Source organism: Vitis vinifera, chromosome 5, assembly GCF_030704535.1.
Source record: "Vitis vinifera cultivar Pinot Noir 40024 chromosome 5, ASM3070453v1".
Classification (NCBI taxonomy): Eukaryota; Viridiplantae; Streptophyta; class Magnoliopsida; order Vitales; family Vitaceae; genus Vitis; species Vitis vinifera.
Window position 1 is genome coordinate 25,843,707 of NC_081809.1, and position 16,359 is coordinate 25,860,065.

Consider the following 16,359-nt stretch of genomic DNA (forward strand, 5'->3'; position numbering starts at 1 on the left):
AGCAACATTTAATGTCTCAAAGTCAGCAGGATATATCTAAAATTGAATAAAACACAAAAATGTAAAAGTTAATGATGTTGGGTTACATCTCCTCATGCCTGGCCTGAGAACATAAAATTTTCCAAACACCCAATCTTGTTTATCTCATTTTAGCAAAAGAAACCCTAAAATGTCCAATCTATCTCCACTATCTTAGCAACCAAACGGAGCACTTCATGGTAAGAACACTAGTAACTAGCCCTACTAAAGGCAATGGCAATGCACTTGTAAAGAATTGTTGTCTTCTTACTTTCTTGTATCACCATCATTGTCATCATTAACAAAGCCTTATCCAAAGACAAATCATGTGTTGTTTCCATCCTAAGAACCCATGTCGTCACTCTTTACTCTACAGTTAAAAATATAGAACTATGAATAATCTCATAGTGAATTGAAATCCCCAGAGAATTGAACCAATCCATTGTATTAGACATAGGGTACAAAATGAATCCATGGTGTCTTTGGGAGTGCTCTGATGCGCATACTTATTTTTCTTGTACACTTAGGACTACAGTAAATGATCTATTTTCTATTGATCATGGTGATGGTAGTGATTCCTCTATATGCAGTATTTGCTTGAGCACACAAATGGTCATGTTCAATTTATGTTTGACATCCAAAACTAGCCCTTGTTAATTCAAGTCCATTCAGCATTCTGCCCCACCTTCTAACTTACAACTCCTAATTCTCTCTTCTCATGGGCAGATGTAAAAATAAGATCTAAAATCAGTTTGTAATATGTTGAATGCATGAAAAGGCATTAAAAAATTCATGCCATTTCTCAAGGACTTTTCTCATGTTTCATCGTTATGCAATTTCACCAATTGGCTACTATATATTAGGACGTTTAACTATGGCAAGGAACTTGTCTGAATGAATACTATTTCATCTCAGTAACATTCCTTTATATTGGACTCACCCCTAGATAGACATGCAATATATACTATAATTTCTCAACGTTTTCAATCTCTGGATTCACTGGTTTTGGTTGCTAACCATCTGCTCAGAATTTTGGCCCTGGAACCAAATACAAGAATGACATAATCAACCTATTTTTTTTCACAACTGGCCCATGTCCAGTGAACTATAAGTCTGTGTGTCAACCCTTAAGGTTGTCCATTATATTTTGCTATCAATTTATATATATTACTATTCTTTTTCTACCTAAAGATTTTACAAGATACTGGGGAAAAACCTTGACTTCTTCAGGGGCTTTGCTCTTTTGATTATATTGGGTGGAATGCATTCCTGATCTTCAACCACCTTTTATTTATTTTATTTTTTTTTATTTTTTTTTATGGATGAAGTAACTTTGTGACAAAGAGTTACGGTTGCGGAAACCAAAGAAAGATGGGAACCGCCACAACGGAAGCACCTAATGGAGAATTTGGTGACTTTCAGGCCAGTAATGCAAGCAATTGTCCTACCACCATAAAACAATAGCACCTGGGTCGTCTGCCCAATCACAATGACTTGGTTCTATGTCTAAATATCACATGACAAAAGATGAGGTTACCATCATAGCATTTGAAGTGATTTGTGTATATACTCCAATGATTCAATTGTTCCGTACCATTATGGAAGGAGATTTGGGAATGAAAAAAATCAATCTACTTTCATTCGGTATTATGGCTTAAATTCTTTGACTCTTTAATATTCAGTCAAATTCTCATTTTTGATAATTGAATGCACCTTTATAGTCCCATATTCACTAACTCCAAACAGGAACTTGGTACAGGTTTTGCAGTATACAAATCGCTTTCCTCCATGAACATCTCTCATGGAATTGCATTCAACATTCTCACTTTCATGATTAAGTGCCTCATCATAAAGAGATGTTCCTGCATTTAAGCTAACTAGCTAATAAATTAATAAAGTCCTAAATGGATAAGAACATGGGTCTAAAAACCCCAATCTTATAAATCTAGGAATACAAGAATATTTTTACTGTGAGAAACTTCTTTGTTCTTGAAAACTCTTTCTTATTTGCTGTAATCAAGTAGCAGTCTCACTGAAAACATATTGGATGGGTACACAAAGATGGTTCTCAAAGGACAGTCTGATAAACATTGTAGTAAGTAGTAAGCTAATATTTGAGTTCTAAGGCTTCAGCAATGATGATTTTGTTGAGAAAATTTTCAACCTTACTCACCTTACTCCTATAGTCCTGATTCTAAAGCCTTAAACTTTTAAATTTTTGTCCATACTTTTGGTGGAATTATTAATGACTTCTCTAGTCTCAGAAATTAAAATAATATCAATAGCAAACAAAATACACCATGACACTTCATCCAAGATATGCCTAATAAGTTCATCCAAACTAATGCAAAAAATAAAGGCTTAATATCAACCCATTTTTTTCTTTGATAGGCAAATAATCATTTTTTTTCATTATAAAAACAACATCTAAACAGAAGGGTGTACTAGGGCATACATGGTATACACAAAGGTGTCAGCGAGTGGCCTACTCTGCATTCCTTATGGCAACTCTACGACTCATGCAACCTATAAACTATGTAGAGGTAAATACTTTGCTATATTAAGCTATTGAAGGAACAATGCAGGCTAATGACCCTTTTTTCCAGTCATCATTCAAGGAAAAAAAAAAAAAAGACTGCAAATGGACTATGCCTGGCCATGGGAACTGAACAGATTACCTATCTTTTGAGCAACCCCAACCCTAAGACCATTCATAGTTGCCTCAAAAAATTTATAAAATTTGTTAATTAGGCTTCATTTTATAAGTGAAATTTCTGGATATTGCTAAACTAGAATGTGCAATTATCAAGTTCATGGAAATTTATCATATAAGTTAAAAAGGAAGTCTTTCTTCCTAGAAGGTGTATATGAATATAGAATCATAGGAATCATAGATGCAAACAGTAAAATAGTTGAGATTTAATCATCCTAAAAAATAATATTTAGTTTCAATATGTTCTTAGACTAGTTTCTCTTCTGATGTTCATTATAACACCTTTGGCCCTAATATGTTCTCAACACCCAAACGAATGCTTAAATAAAAAACTCACCTGTGATTGATTGAGGAAGCTCCACTTCGGTTTCTAGAAACCTTTAAAAAATCAACCTTTGATGAAGAAATATGAAGATTTGCCTCGACTTTGGCTTCCTTGAAGGTTTTCGGAAGAAACCTATCGGGTTTGGGTTGTCACCTCGTGAAGAGACACGCTAGGGTTAAGGTAGAATCAGACGAAGTCGGCTTTCGGAAGATAGGTATCCATCGCTTGCTCAAGACCTTAATAAACAGATCAGTTGTATCAAATGAGCTATGAAAATGGAATTTTTTTTAGATCTAGTTAGGGAAAAACGAGAGAAAGTGACTGAGATAACTTTAAGTTTCAAATGTTTCTTGGGTCGAGTGCTTTGTGGGTTTCAAACTTTATATAACTTCAAGTTTCACATTTTAGTGTTTCTAAAATTGCACACCGGCCTGCTGACATGGAGACCGGTGGCTGCTGATAGGGAAAACTAAAGGGCAATTTTGGAATAGCTTACCGAAACAGTATATAGTGCACAAAATATCTCTTATTCTCTTTTATTTCCTTTCATTTTCTTTATTCTTCATCTCATTTTTTTTCTTTCTTTCTCTCTAACCCGTGGCCACCTCTCACCGTTGCTCGTGGCTCCATTGTTGGAGGTGCCATTGCCGGCGATAGTCCTCTTCGATGCCGACGATCATTCCTCCCTCCTACCATATTCTTTATTTTTTTTTTCTCTCTCTCCCTCTCTCTTCTTTCTTACCCATCATCATCTACCACAATCTCTCACCATGGCCATTATCCTTCCATCTTTATCCGGTGACGGTTGTTATTATTGTGGTTACCCTCTCATTGCAGCTTTATACTCCACGTGACTTCAAGACCATGGGTAAACCCTACCTTTTGATTTTTATGTCTTATATTTGGGTTATTGGATTTTGTTTGTGGGCTTGAATTCGGGTTGAACTTAGTTTCAATATTATTTGGGCCTTGGGCTTATTGGTATTTGGATTGTATTTTGGGTTGGGCCTACTTTGTTAATTGGATTTGATTTATGATTTGAGATTTGGGCTTAGTATGTTGTTTCAGAATTACCATTTCAATTGAATTACATTAGGGTTTTTCTTTTATTTTTATGGGGCTTGTATATTATCTAGGCTCTGCTTATTTCTTTTGCTTTTTCATTTGGGTTATTTTTGTTTTTGCATTGATCCATTTTGTAATTCCGTTGGTTGAGTACGAATTTATGACACGTGGTGCATGGAATTTCATAGAAGAAAATGAGAATCGAAAAACTGTAAGAAGACATTGAACTTATTGTAAGCTTATTGAGGTACACGTTTCATTTCCTACTACTATTTAATTTTAATTTTATTGGTTTCTGTAAATATTTGTTTGTATATGTTTATTTGTTGTATACAAAATTGGATATTTAACAAATCAGAAATTTTGTTTAAATAAGATGAATAATTTAATAAATATGTTTTAATAAAATAATAATTTTAAAATATTATTCTTAATAAAAATTCAGAAAAATGCTTTTAGAAAATCCAAAAAAATTTGTTTTTAATAGAATTTGAAAAATTGTTTTTAATAATAATTGTCTAAAAATTGCTTTTAATAAAATTGTCCAAAAATTATTTTCTAAATAAAGTTGTCCCAAAAATTATTTTTTAATAAAATTGTCCAAAAAATATTTTTTTAAAAATAAATTCTTTTTCCTTAATTAAAATGGGATTTAAAGTAATTTTTAGAAATAGAGGATTTAATTTTTTTTCTTTTTAATTAAAAATTCTTTTGCAAATAAATTAATATTTTTTTAATAATTTGTATAAGTCAATTTTCTTAAATGAAAATAAATTGAAATATTTTTTTTAAAAAAAAAATCTAAAAATTCATTCTTTTATAGTAAAAACAAGTAAAAATAATTTTTGTGCCCAAATTGAAATTTTGTAATAAATTCTTTTAATACAATAAGTGTAAATAAATTTTTTTGAAAATTGAATACAAATGAAATTGAGAAAATAAATTGACTATGTTTTGTAAATAAATAAATTGAAATCATTAATTCAAAATTGTTTTTAATAAAATCCTTTGAAATTTATTGAAAACTATTTTTTTAAATATTTTTTTATTTAGTTCAATAAATTATTTTGCATAATTCTCTTGTTATTTATTTTGTGTATTCTTGTAATTAGATTTCATCATTATTTTTTGTATATATTGATTTTCACCATGACTTGTACATTGATTATTTTGCTTGGTATCCATAATTAATTAATTGTCATAATTCCCTTAATTCGTTTAGTAGAGGCCGTATGTATACGAACTTAGAGGGGTGCTACGACTCACCACCGTACATTCCCAATAGCTAACCTGACTCCCGAACCCGACTTTGGTTTTTCATAGACTGTTTTTTCCAAATAAAGAGTCACACTTAGGGTTTTCTTTCTTATTTTGTTTTTCCTTAAAAAAATAAAACAAAAATAAGTGGCGACTCCAAGTCTTTTTTAAAAAAATCAAAATTTCACCAAATAAATGAAAAACGAGTCTCACCATTCGAGTGAGAACGCATGTGAAAAACGCGGGTCCACAAAATGACGACTCCATTGGGGATGTTTAGAGGGTCAAACTTGAACTCGAGTTGAGGGAAATGTGGCATTTGATTGGTCGATTAGTGGATACCCATCTCTATGTGCTTTTATATGATTGGATGTTGATTACATGTTGAAAGCTTTGATATGTTTATCGATCCGTGATGCATGTTTAGTTATTATTGTTCATTGGATATGTTCACATGTTGATTATATCGATTGATTATCTTGCTTACTTTAGCATATGACTCTTCTTGTTGCATGATTATCTTGCTTTCCTTGACATGTATATTCTCATTTTTGTATATCTAATTCATCTTGGCAAGATTGATTTTCTTTGTTGTATAATATCTTGTTTGTCTCAACATATTGTCTATTATGCTATATACCTATCTTGTTTATCCTATTTCTGCCTAGCTTGGGTGTAGATATGAGTGATATACCTATTATTTGCATGACTGTTTGGTGCAATGACTACTCTTCTTCTGTGTGATGCATGTGTTGCTTGTCTATGCGGGACACACATCTATCCCCTTACCTCCAATTCCCTAGTCTTGGTCGACCTTGTTTTCCTTGATCTCATATTTGATACGAGACTTGTTACTTTGTTTGCTCTTCGACCGAGTTAGTGATTCATAGTAGGGTTTAGTGTTGGACTATATTTATGTTTGGGAGCATTCTGGAGAAGACCAACACATTGATGCTGATTGGAGTCCGATCTTTGAAGACCTATATAGCCCAAAGCTAGGTTTCATGGATATTTATGTGACCAGTGTGTTTTTTTTTTCCACTTAGTTTGATATGATTTTCGAATGCATCCACACCACTCACTGTGCACTTTAGTTGACTACTGAGTGCTAAGAGTTGTAAGAGTTTTCACCATAGGAAACCTCCTGGGATGTCGAAGTAGTGCATGTGTGGAGGTGATGACTACCTTGCATGTAAATGCTCCCATCTCTTCTGAGGTGTGTAGGAGGTTGCGTATCGCCAAATGGTACAATAGCTTCTGCTAGAGATCCTTTAAAGTCCACTCATTTTTCTTTTTAGAGCCGCTTTGACCTTGTAGGTTGAGCCTTAGATCTTTTGATTAGGATTTCATTTCCTACACATGGGTGCATCTGAGAGGCTTCGGGGCCACTTTAGTCACAGTTTGGATCCAATACTCCATTTTTTTGGTCTCCAATTAAGAGTGCTCAGAGATTAGTGTGAGTTTGAGTATCAGTTGGACCATCCCTTGTTGTGTAGTGTTGACTCATTCTAGTCTTTTGTTGTGTCTAGCATGCTTCTTTCCTAGGGTTTTAGATAGATTTCATCTCTCGAGTTATCATTTTTTCGATTGATTGTCACTATGCTTGACATTTTAGGATATGTTCATTGATTATACCCACCCTTTTACATTCTTCATGTGTCATGGGCTTAGTATTTCATTCTTTGGTTGATTTGCCTATTTATATTTTCAACCCGATATTTTCATTACAGAAAGGTGAAAGGCATGTTTTCACATTCACACCATTTTTTAGAGGTTCACCTTTATCACCTTATCATTTTTCTTTATGGAGCTTGGATTGAAAGTGAATGAAATAATATTTTGTTATAAATGGAGTATCGATCTCATGACAGTGTTGTTTTTCACACCTCATTCATTTTATGGATTATTGATAAAGATTCTTTAGTCACATTTGTAGCCATCTCATAGTGGACATTTTTAGGACCTTAGAGTTTTTGTCATATTTCCAATTTTAGATTGCCATCGCAGGACCATATATCTCATGATGTGTTATACTTTTGACTTGAGACATCTATTCACTTGCATATTGTGGTCTTGAGGCTTGACCTATCATGGAGGATATTGAGCTTATTAGATAGGATAAGAGATTTGACCTAGGGAGTTTGAGACTATGACTTATCTTTTTATGATCAGAGTAGTGTCTTACTCACTCTCGCACATTGACTTTGCTTTGACTTGTATCCATCCATTGTGAGCTTTACACAACATTACCCTTGACACCATTATATGACTTTTCTATCCCTAATTGTTCGAGCTTTGCATATTCCCTCTTTGATCCGACCAGGTAGAGTGTGAAAAGTTTGAGTCTAGGGTTGATCTTGCATGGCGAATGATGACATATGATCTTTAGGTGGCTTACGACGTGAGGATTGGTCAATTACCTGATGGGATTGACACTTATTCTGCCATGAATATAGAGATTGATCTTGTATGATGAGAATTAGCTTGTGATGAGCAGTTGTACCTGATGAGATCGTCATTTACTTTTCTTTGAGATGATTACCTTTGAGATTATTATGGAGCATTTGGAGTATGGTTTGGCGCATGATTCCAGAAGGTTGACATGGTTATATCAAATGGACATCGATTTTTAGGATCAATCATTTGACGGTTTGAGGGCACAATGTTTGAGACAGTGGTCGCATGATGAGTGACCTTCATTTTGGTTAGCTCACATCTTATTACGTTTATTAACATTCTAACCATTGCTAGCCCTTTGAGCCTCACATGAGTATTATAGCATTTTCTTTCTTATAGCCTTGCTCACATTTTACACTGGGATAGGGGCCCTCTGATGTATATATGCTTTATTCGGGAGTCTCATGAGCCATGGACTTATTGACTCATCTTCTTCATTATTTTTTTGTTGTCCTAACATCATTTTTCATCATACCTCTTTGTTTATATCCTTTGTTCTATCATTTGTTTTTTTCATCACGTTTCTTTCTATGCCATTAGTGATGATCTTTCACATTTCAATGCATGGAGGACAGTCATATCCCTCTCCACTCCTATCTCATGGACATTGGTTCAGAGATCCTTAGTTGAGAAGGTCATCTTGTTAGAAAGAGTTCTCCTACATCATTATTTGAGAGTATATCCATTTCATTATGTATTCTCAGTGGTGCTCGTTTGTTGATATTTAGAGTATGTGTAAGTAAAAAATAAAAAATAAGTGCATATATGTATGTATACAGTGTCATCCTTCATTGAGGTTGCTTTATTGATTTAGTTGCTTATGAAAGTTCATATGTGAACTTTCAAGAGACTTTCATCTTCTTGTGTCTATCTCGTTATGTATCTTATGTGTGAGAGACAAATGACATTTTCCTAGGGACTTTGAATTATTGTCTTCTTCATTAGTCCATACGTTGATGATTTGACTGTTTTTCATGACTTGATTTGAGTATATCAGTGCTCACTCATTTTCGTTCGATCTATTTGTTCTTCTCGTGGTATTTGATTCATCTTGCCTACATTGATCTTCATTCATATCGATTTACATTCTATGTTTGATATTTTCGACACATCATTCTTGTACATCCCATCAGCAGTTCGATATTATTCATTTCCTTTCTTTCATTAGTGATATATTCATCTGAGATTCTTTCTTCATCACCGATATATTCATATTGGACGTCTTTAGGTCCATGATTTATGAGACTCTCTGTACATATTGCATTCTACACACGAGGGTATGGATTTTGATTATTGGGTATTTGAGCTTTGTTTCCTTTCCTTTTTTTACTCTATTACCTTAGCCTATGTTATGTCTTGGGTCTTAAGACCACCTTGAGGCCATGATATCATGCATTGTGTTTTAATAGCTCTCACATGGGTGATATCTAAGATTAGTTAGAAAGCATTTTGATTGTGATGGACTAGGAGTTATGGTATGACCCTACACTTGGGGCATAGTCACTTCAGAGAGTTTTTATCGGGTATGCAATCATTCTGCTTGATACATTGCATTATGGTGCACACCTTTCTTAGTTAAGGGTTTTTTTTTTCAGATGACTATTACACAAGGGCGTACCCCTCTCAGTTGATGATGGTTTTTGCTACATAGCCGTTCCTAGGAGGTGATCATTTTCTTCTTTACATTGGAGTATGAGATATGACTGGGTGATTTGATTGGGTTTGTTTATACGAGAGCATAACCCTCTCATTGGTATTGATGGATTTTTGAGTGATTGGATCATGGTGCACACTTGTGAGAGTTATATTGGTTCTTAAGCATTTCGGAGATCGCCTTACACTAGGACATAACCCTCTTATTAGCGATTGATCTTAGAAATACCAGTTCACATCGGGTCATGAACATACTAAAGTGCATTTTTGTTAAGGCATACCACTTTGTTTGATCTTTTTCACATTGGGACATGATCTTTCTTTAGATGAGGTTAGATATTTTCTTCACGTTACCACGATGACTTTGAGAAGTGGAGATTCATTTTGATTAGATGATGTATGATTGGTTGTACTTCTTTCATTGATGTTTTCTTTAGAGATGCTTACACTAGGGCATAACCCACTCATCGGTGATGGATTTTGTGAGATGATAGTTTATGCCAGACACATACTTCCTAAAGATTATCTTGCACTTAGGGCTTACTCATTTTGAGAGGATGTATTCAAACTAGGGTGTAGCTACCTTGCTGATTTTGAGATTGAGACTCGACCTTCTATTTATAATTGCTATTTTTCATGGATTATAGAGTTGTTGACACCCTGGGTTCAGTCTTCTCAGCGTACCTAGTTTGATTTGGATATCCACTTACCTTTGTTACACATTCAACATTTCGCATTTGACGTTGTTACACCCACATCCATCATTTCAAAGCCTAATAGTTATGGAGACTACTTATCTCATTATTGAGCATAACCTTATCCCATTCTCTTGATTAGGTGAGAATGCAAACCAATCTTGAATTTTCTGGTCGAGTTTTCACACGCCTTTGGACATTAAGTTCAACATCTTCCATGATGGCATGACCTATTAGATTGTTGATGTATTTGTGATTATGTTTTCATATCGACAATTGATATGTTGTGTCTTACTTTATTTATTGTAAACCCTCCATTTTGTCTTCCTAGCACATGTCCTATTAGGTATTTGTTAATACTTTACAGCAATTCCCTAGTGACCCATTACTACTCGTATAGCCTATATTTTCTAAGCCACCTTGGGGACTTTGGTTGAGGGATTTGCCTAACCCTATTATGACTCTTGGCAACCCTATTTAGACTTAGGATCACTTAGGCACCTTAGACCCACTTATGCACCTTAGGCCCACTCAGGCACCATAGGCCCATTTAGGCACCTTAGGCTCACTCAGGCACCTTAGGCCCACTTATGCACTATAGGCCCACTTATGCACCATAGGCCTACTTATGCACCATAGACCCACTGAGGCACCATAGGCCCACTTAGGCACCTTAGGCCCACTTAGGCACCCTAGTGTCACGGACTTAGTCGTTTACTAAGCTCGTACGACACTTAGACTAGTCAAGACGCTTGATCTTGCTAAGTCAGCCTTACTCATAATGTTTAGCTTGCTAGGCTAAGATGCTCACGACTCGTAAGTTGTAGAAGGCGTAGTAGGCAATTCTTAAAGAATAGAAGCTCTTATTACTCAAGGAAGCCTTTACAAGTGCTTTAAGGACTCACTTGCTTGGTTAGGAAGTGATTTTGGGTGGTGCCTTGGCCAAATGAGGCCCTCACCTATTTATAGGCACCAATGGAACTCTCTGGAACCTTAAAGGGTTCCTTACAAATCAAGACGATTCTAGAATACCCTACACAATTCTATATACAACCCTATGTACAAGAGATCTCTAGAAAGCCTTGGACTGCTCTCATGCCTTCCACCATAGTGTAGAGATGTGTCGACATCTCTAGGCATCTCTAGAACCTTCCACACTCTTCCCACCAATGGCTTAGTGTAGATGGTTTCAGGAGTCTCCAGAAGCTTCCCTCCTCCTATATAAGCCCATGGGGAGGGTCATTTGAAGCATCTTGTGACACTTTCCCCAACCTATGTCGTCGATGTCCTCGTCGTTGCCTCTTCTTGAAACCTCTTGATGTGTTTCCAGAACCTTCTCAAGGAATCCGTGTGTTCCCAGCTTGTCTGCCTCTTAGGTAGTCCTTTCCATTGGACTAGATACTCTATCACAGGAGGGACTCCTTGTCTCCTAGTGACCCGTTCAGCCAGGATATTCTTCACCTCCTTCTCTCGTGAGGCTATAGATGGATGCAAACCCATGCACTTTCGATGCTTAGAGTGTTGCTTCCTCTTACCCATTGAGTTCACCTTTCCCTTAGTGACCTCGTCCATGTGTGTACGGGTTACCCCAACTCGCTCCCATTTTGCCTCATTTACTTGCACCCTTGATAGTAAGGAGGTCTTAGGCGTACTAGGCTTTGGGTTGAATTGGAGGGCACCTAGTAGCTGCATCAAGCCCATATGTGCTTTGTCCTCTTGTTCCCTCTCCTCGATCATGGCACTAAACGCCTTCCTCTTTGGACAATCATGTTCCCAATATGGACCATCATATAGGAAGCATTTGATTTTAGGCGTAAACTCCTTCCTTTCCACATTACCCCTTCCTTCTCGGATGTTAGGCATCTTGCCCGATCCCATTCTAGGAGCATTGTGGTCCCTTGAGACCTCGTCTCCCCCACCTGTGGCATGGCTATCCTCCAAAGACTCAACCTTGGAGGAGTATCCCCTTTTGTAATCAGTTAAAGACTCTACTATTTCCATAGCAGTGGCTAAGTCTTGAATGCCTCGGCGCCTTAATTCATGCTCGGCCTACCCTTGCAGGTTATCCATGAAGTTGAATAGCAACTCCTCCTCAGTCATGTTAGGAATCTCAAGCATGAGTGAAGAGAATTCCTTGACATACTCACGTATCGAGCCTGTGTGCTTGAGATGCCTCATGTTTTTCCTAGCCAGGTAAGCCACGTCTTCGAGGTAGAACTGCCTCTTAATCTCCCTCTTAAAGTCTTTCCACGTCTCTATGGTGCAAATGTCTTTCTCCATATCGACAAACCTCCGATGCCACCATAGAGTAGCTGTGTCAGTAAGGTAGAGGGTTGCAGTTCTTACCTTAGTCGCCTCATCAGTCAATGCGATAGCCTCGAAGTATCGCTCCATATGCCATAAGAAGCTATCCAACTCCTTGGAATCCCGTTTGCCATCAAACCCTTGTGGCTTCGGCACCTCCATCCTAGATGCCTTTTATGTGGCCATGACCCATGTCGACACAGTAGCCTTGTAGATAGCCAACTCTTGCCTAACCTCCTAGTCTTGGGACTCTATTCGAGTGGCCGAGGCCTCTATCCTTGACTCCATGCTAGCAAGCATGCTCAAAACCTTTCCTTGGAAGGACACAAACTCCTCATGCGACACTGGTTAAACCTGTGAGACTAGCACTCTCTCACGAAGGTCTTGGATCTGCTCCCTTAGATCCTCTAAGCCCTTCTCCATGCTTTGCTCGATCAAGTCTAACTCCTCCCGAGTGTCCGCCATGGCTAGCTCCACCTTGACTAACCTTGCCTCTATGTTGGCAACTACATCACGAGATTTATCCTTCTTGCCCCTGCCCTGTGCAGTAGGCTCGGTTTCCTTTCCACGGGTTTGTTCACTAGTCTTATCCACATTGGAGCCCAACATGCTTCCTTTACTATGCCCACTTCGTAACCACTTGTCACGGACTTAGTCGTTTACTAAGCTCGTGCGACACTTAGACAAGTTAAGACGCTTGATCTTGCTAAGTCAACCTTACTCCCAATGTTTAGCTTGCTAGGCTAAGATGCTTACGATTCGGAAGTTATAGAAGGCGTAGTAGGCAATTCTTAAATAATAGAAGCTCTTATTACTCAAGGAAGCCTTTACAAGTGCTTTGAGGACTCACTTGTTTGGTTAGGAAGTGATTTTGGTGGTGCTTTGGCCAAATGAGGCATTCGCCTATTTATAGGCACCAATGGAACTCTCTCGAACCTTAGAGGGTTCCTTACAAATCAAGAAGATTCTAGAATACCCTACACAATTCTATGTACAACCCTATGTACAAGAGATCTCTAGAATTCTTTAGAAAGCCTTGGACTCCTCTCATGCCTTCCACCATAGTGTAGAGATGTGTGGACATCTCTAGGCATCTCTAGAACCTTCCACACTTTTCCCACCAATGGCTTAGTGTAGATGGTTTCAAGAGTCTCCAGAAGCTTCTCTCATCCTATATAAGCCCATGAAGAGGGTCATTTGAAGCATCTTGTGACACTAGGCTCACTTAGGCACCTTAGTGTCACGGACTTAGTCGTTTCCTAAGCTCGTGCGGCACTTAGGCAAATCAAGACACTTGATCTTGCTAAATCAGCCTTACCCCCGACACTTAGCTTGCTAGGCTAAGATGCTCATGACTCGGAAGCTTGAGAAGTTGTAGTAGGCAACTCCTTAAAGAATGGAAGCTCTTATTACTCAAGGAAGCCTTTACAAGTGCTTGGAAGCTCACTTGCTTGGTTAGGAAGTGATTTGGGTGGTGCCTTGGCCAAATGAGGCCCTCACCTATTTATAGGCACCAAGGGAACTCTCTAGAACCTTGGAGGGTCCCCTTACAAATCAAGAATATTCTAGAACATCCTACCCTATTCTATGTACAACCTTATGTACAAGAATATACAAGAGATTCCTAGAACTCTCTAGAAAGCCTTGGACTCCTCCCATGCCTTCCACCATAGTGTAGAGATGTGTGGACATCTCTAGGCATTTCTAGAACCTTCCACACTCTTCCCACCAATGGCTTAGTGTAGATGGCTCCAGGAGTCTCCAGAAGCTTCCCTCCTCCTATATAAGCCCATGGGGAGGGTCATTTGAAGCATCCTGTGACATTAGGCCCACTTTGGCACCATAGGCCCACTTTGGCACCATAGGCCCACTTTGGCACCATAGACCCACTTAGATACACTTGGCCCATTAGGCACCACCTTAGGCCCACTTGGGTTCACCTTGACCCGCTTAGATTTACCTAAACACCTTCCATATTTCACACATTTACCCTAGGTTACTTAGGCACTTTTTCATAATAGGTCACTTAGACACTTCTTTTGGCATAGTTCACTTAGACATGTTCTTGATTTTGGTTACTTATTTTTTCGAGATAAGATGAGTATTGGCTTGACTTTTTATTGCATGAAATGAATTTTTAATTTTTGATGGTTTGAGTTTGACGTTTAAATTATTATAATTCGTTGCACTAATTTAATTTCTTGATTTTTTTTAATTGAATACGTCTAATATTTATTTTTTATACCTTTATCAATTTATTAGTCTATTTACTTATTTATTCATTCCTTAATTCCACAAATTGATATCTTGGATTTTGTGGCTATATGATTTGACATTTTTTTTTATTATTTTATTTGATTCCATTTTAATCTTGACTTCCAATTACATGATTTCTTATTTCAATTTTTATTTTGGAATTTTTTATGGGACGGGGAGCTATCAAGGAGAGGCTAAATAAAGAGACTTGGAAGATATCCTGGAAGTCTTTAGAAGGAAGGTATGGAGTAGCATTTTGGAAAGAAAAATCAGGCTGAAAGATTCGATATGTTTTTAGGGAATGAACAAAGGCTGAATGGAGGATAAAAAAGGAGATTGAGATTGTTAGAAAAAAGAAAGTTGCAGGTATCATGGAGATTGCGCTGGAATGGAAGAGAAAAAAACCTCATGATTGGCAAGATTTTGTTGGAATTATTACTCTACTTTTCAAGAATTCAACAGGAAGTTTTATAAAGGAGAACAATGTCGGTGAGGGCTGCTGGGTTCTCATGGCTCGTCTTGCACCCGAAGCCAAGGTCATTCGAGATGGAAAATAGAGTGAGGAGGATGCATCCGTTCTTATTCCCAGTGATATAATCAGTATTAAACTTGGAGATATTCTTCCTGTAAATGCTCGTCTTCTTGATGGTGATCCATTGAAAATTGACTAGTCTGCACTTACAGTGCTCAAACCCTATGGTGGGTCAATCCGGGTTTAGCAAAATTGATCCATTTTAAAGGTTTGATTGGTGGATTAGCGGCAAAAACTAGTTTTCATTTGTGGGTTTTGTTTGAAATGGTCTATTTTCATAGTTCAATTTCGGGTTGCAACTCCGTTGACCAGTCGGGAATCATGGAAAGTTATTTGAATTATGGCGAGGCTTGTTCTAAATTAAGGTAGAATAATCATGCATGCAGGAATAGGAAGATTCCAAATTCTCCTAATTCAGTGAAAATTCCAGACTACAGTCGATCTCGATCGGTTGTGATAGATTTGGGGATGTTGATTGTGGTGGTTGGTGCATGTGGGTTTTTTGTTATTCCCCTATGTGAAGGTTAGAGCTAATGAATTTGTTAAGCTTGTTGGAGCAATCATATATTTGATGAAGAAGAAAGTCTTTTTGGTTCTTAATGATGTTCTTCACTTCATTGACAAGGATCTGGTTTAGCAGCATGCCTTCAGGACATGTGACTCAAGCCTCAATCTCTTGCAGTCACGTGATTTTTTTTGTCATGTAGTCTGGAAAGATCTTCGCCCATGAAGATGATCATTCCTTATGTTGTGAGCGTGGAGATACATTTAATTCCATCTTAATTCAACTTTCAGCAGACACTTCTTTCAGAAGGCTTTCATGGAGGAAAAATGGGAGAACTCGTATAAGAATGGAGAGAGAAAGAGGCTCTCTTAACTCTCCAAGTCTCAACACCACACCACCATAATTTTAGTTTGAAGAAGACACAATCGGACTTCGGTTTAGAAGGGGGTTGTCGGTCCATCAAGAGGGTGACATGAAAGAGCTTGAGGCGGCATTAATCAAATCAAGATTCGTGGCAAGACTATGGCTGCTATACTGAGTCGGATGTTTTCCATATGGGTTTGTTCTTTTTCATGAATT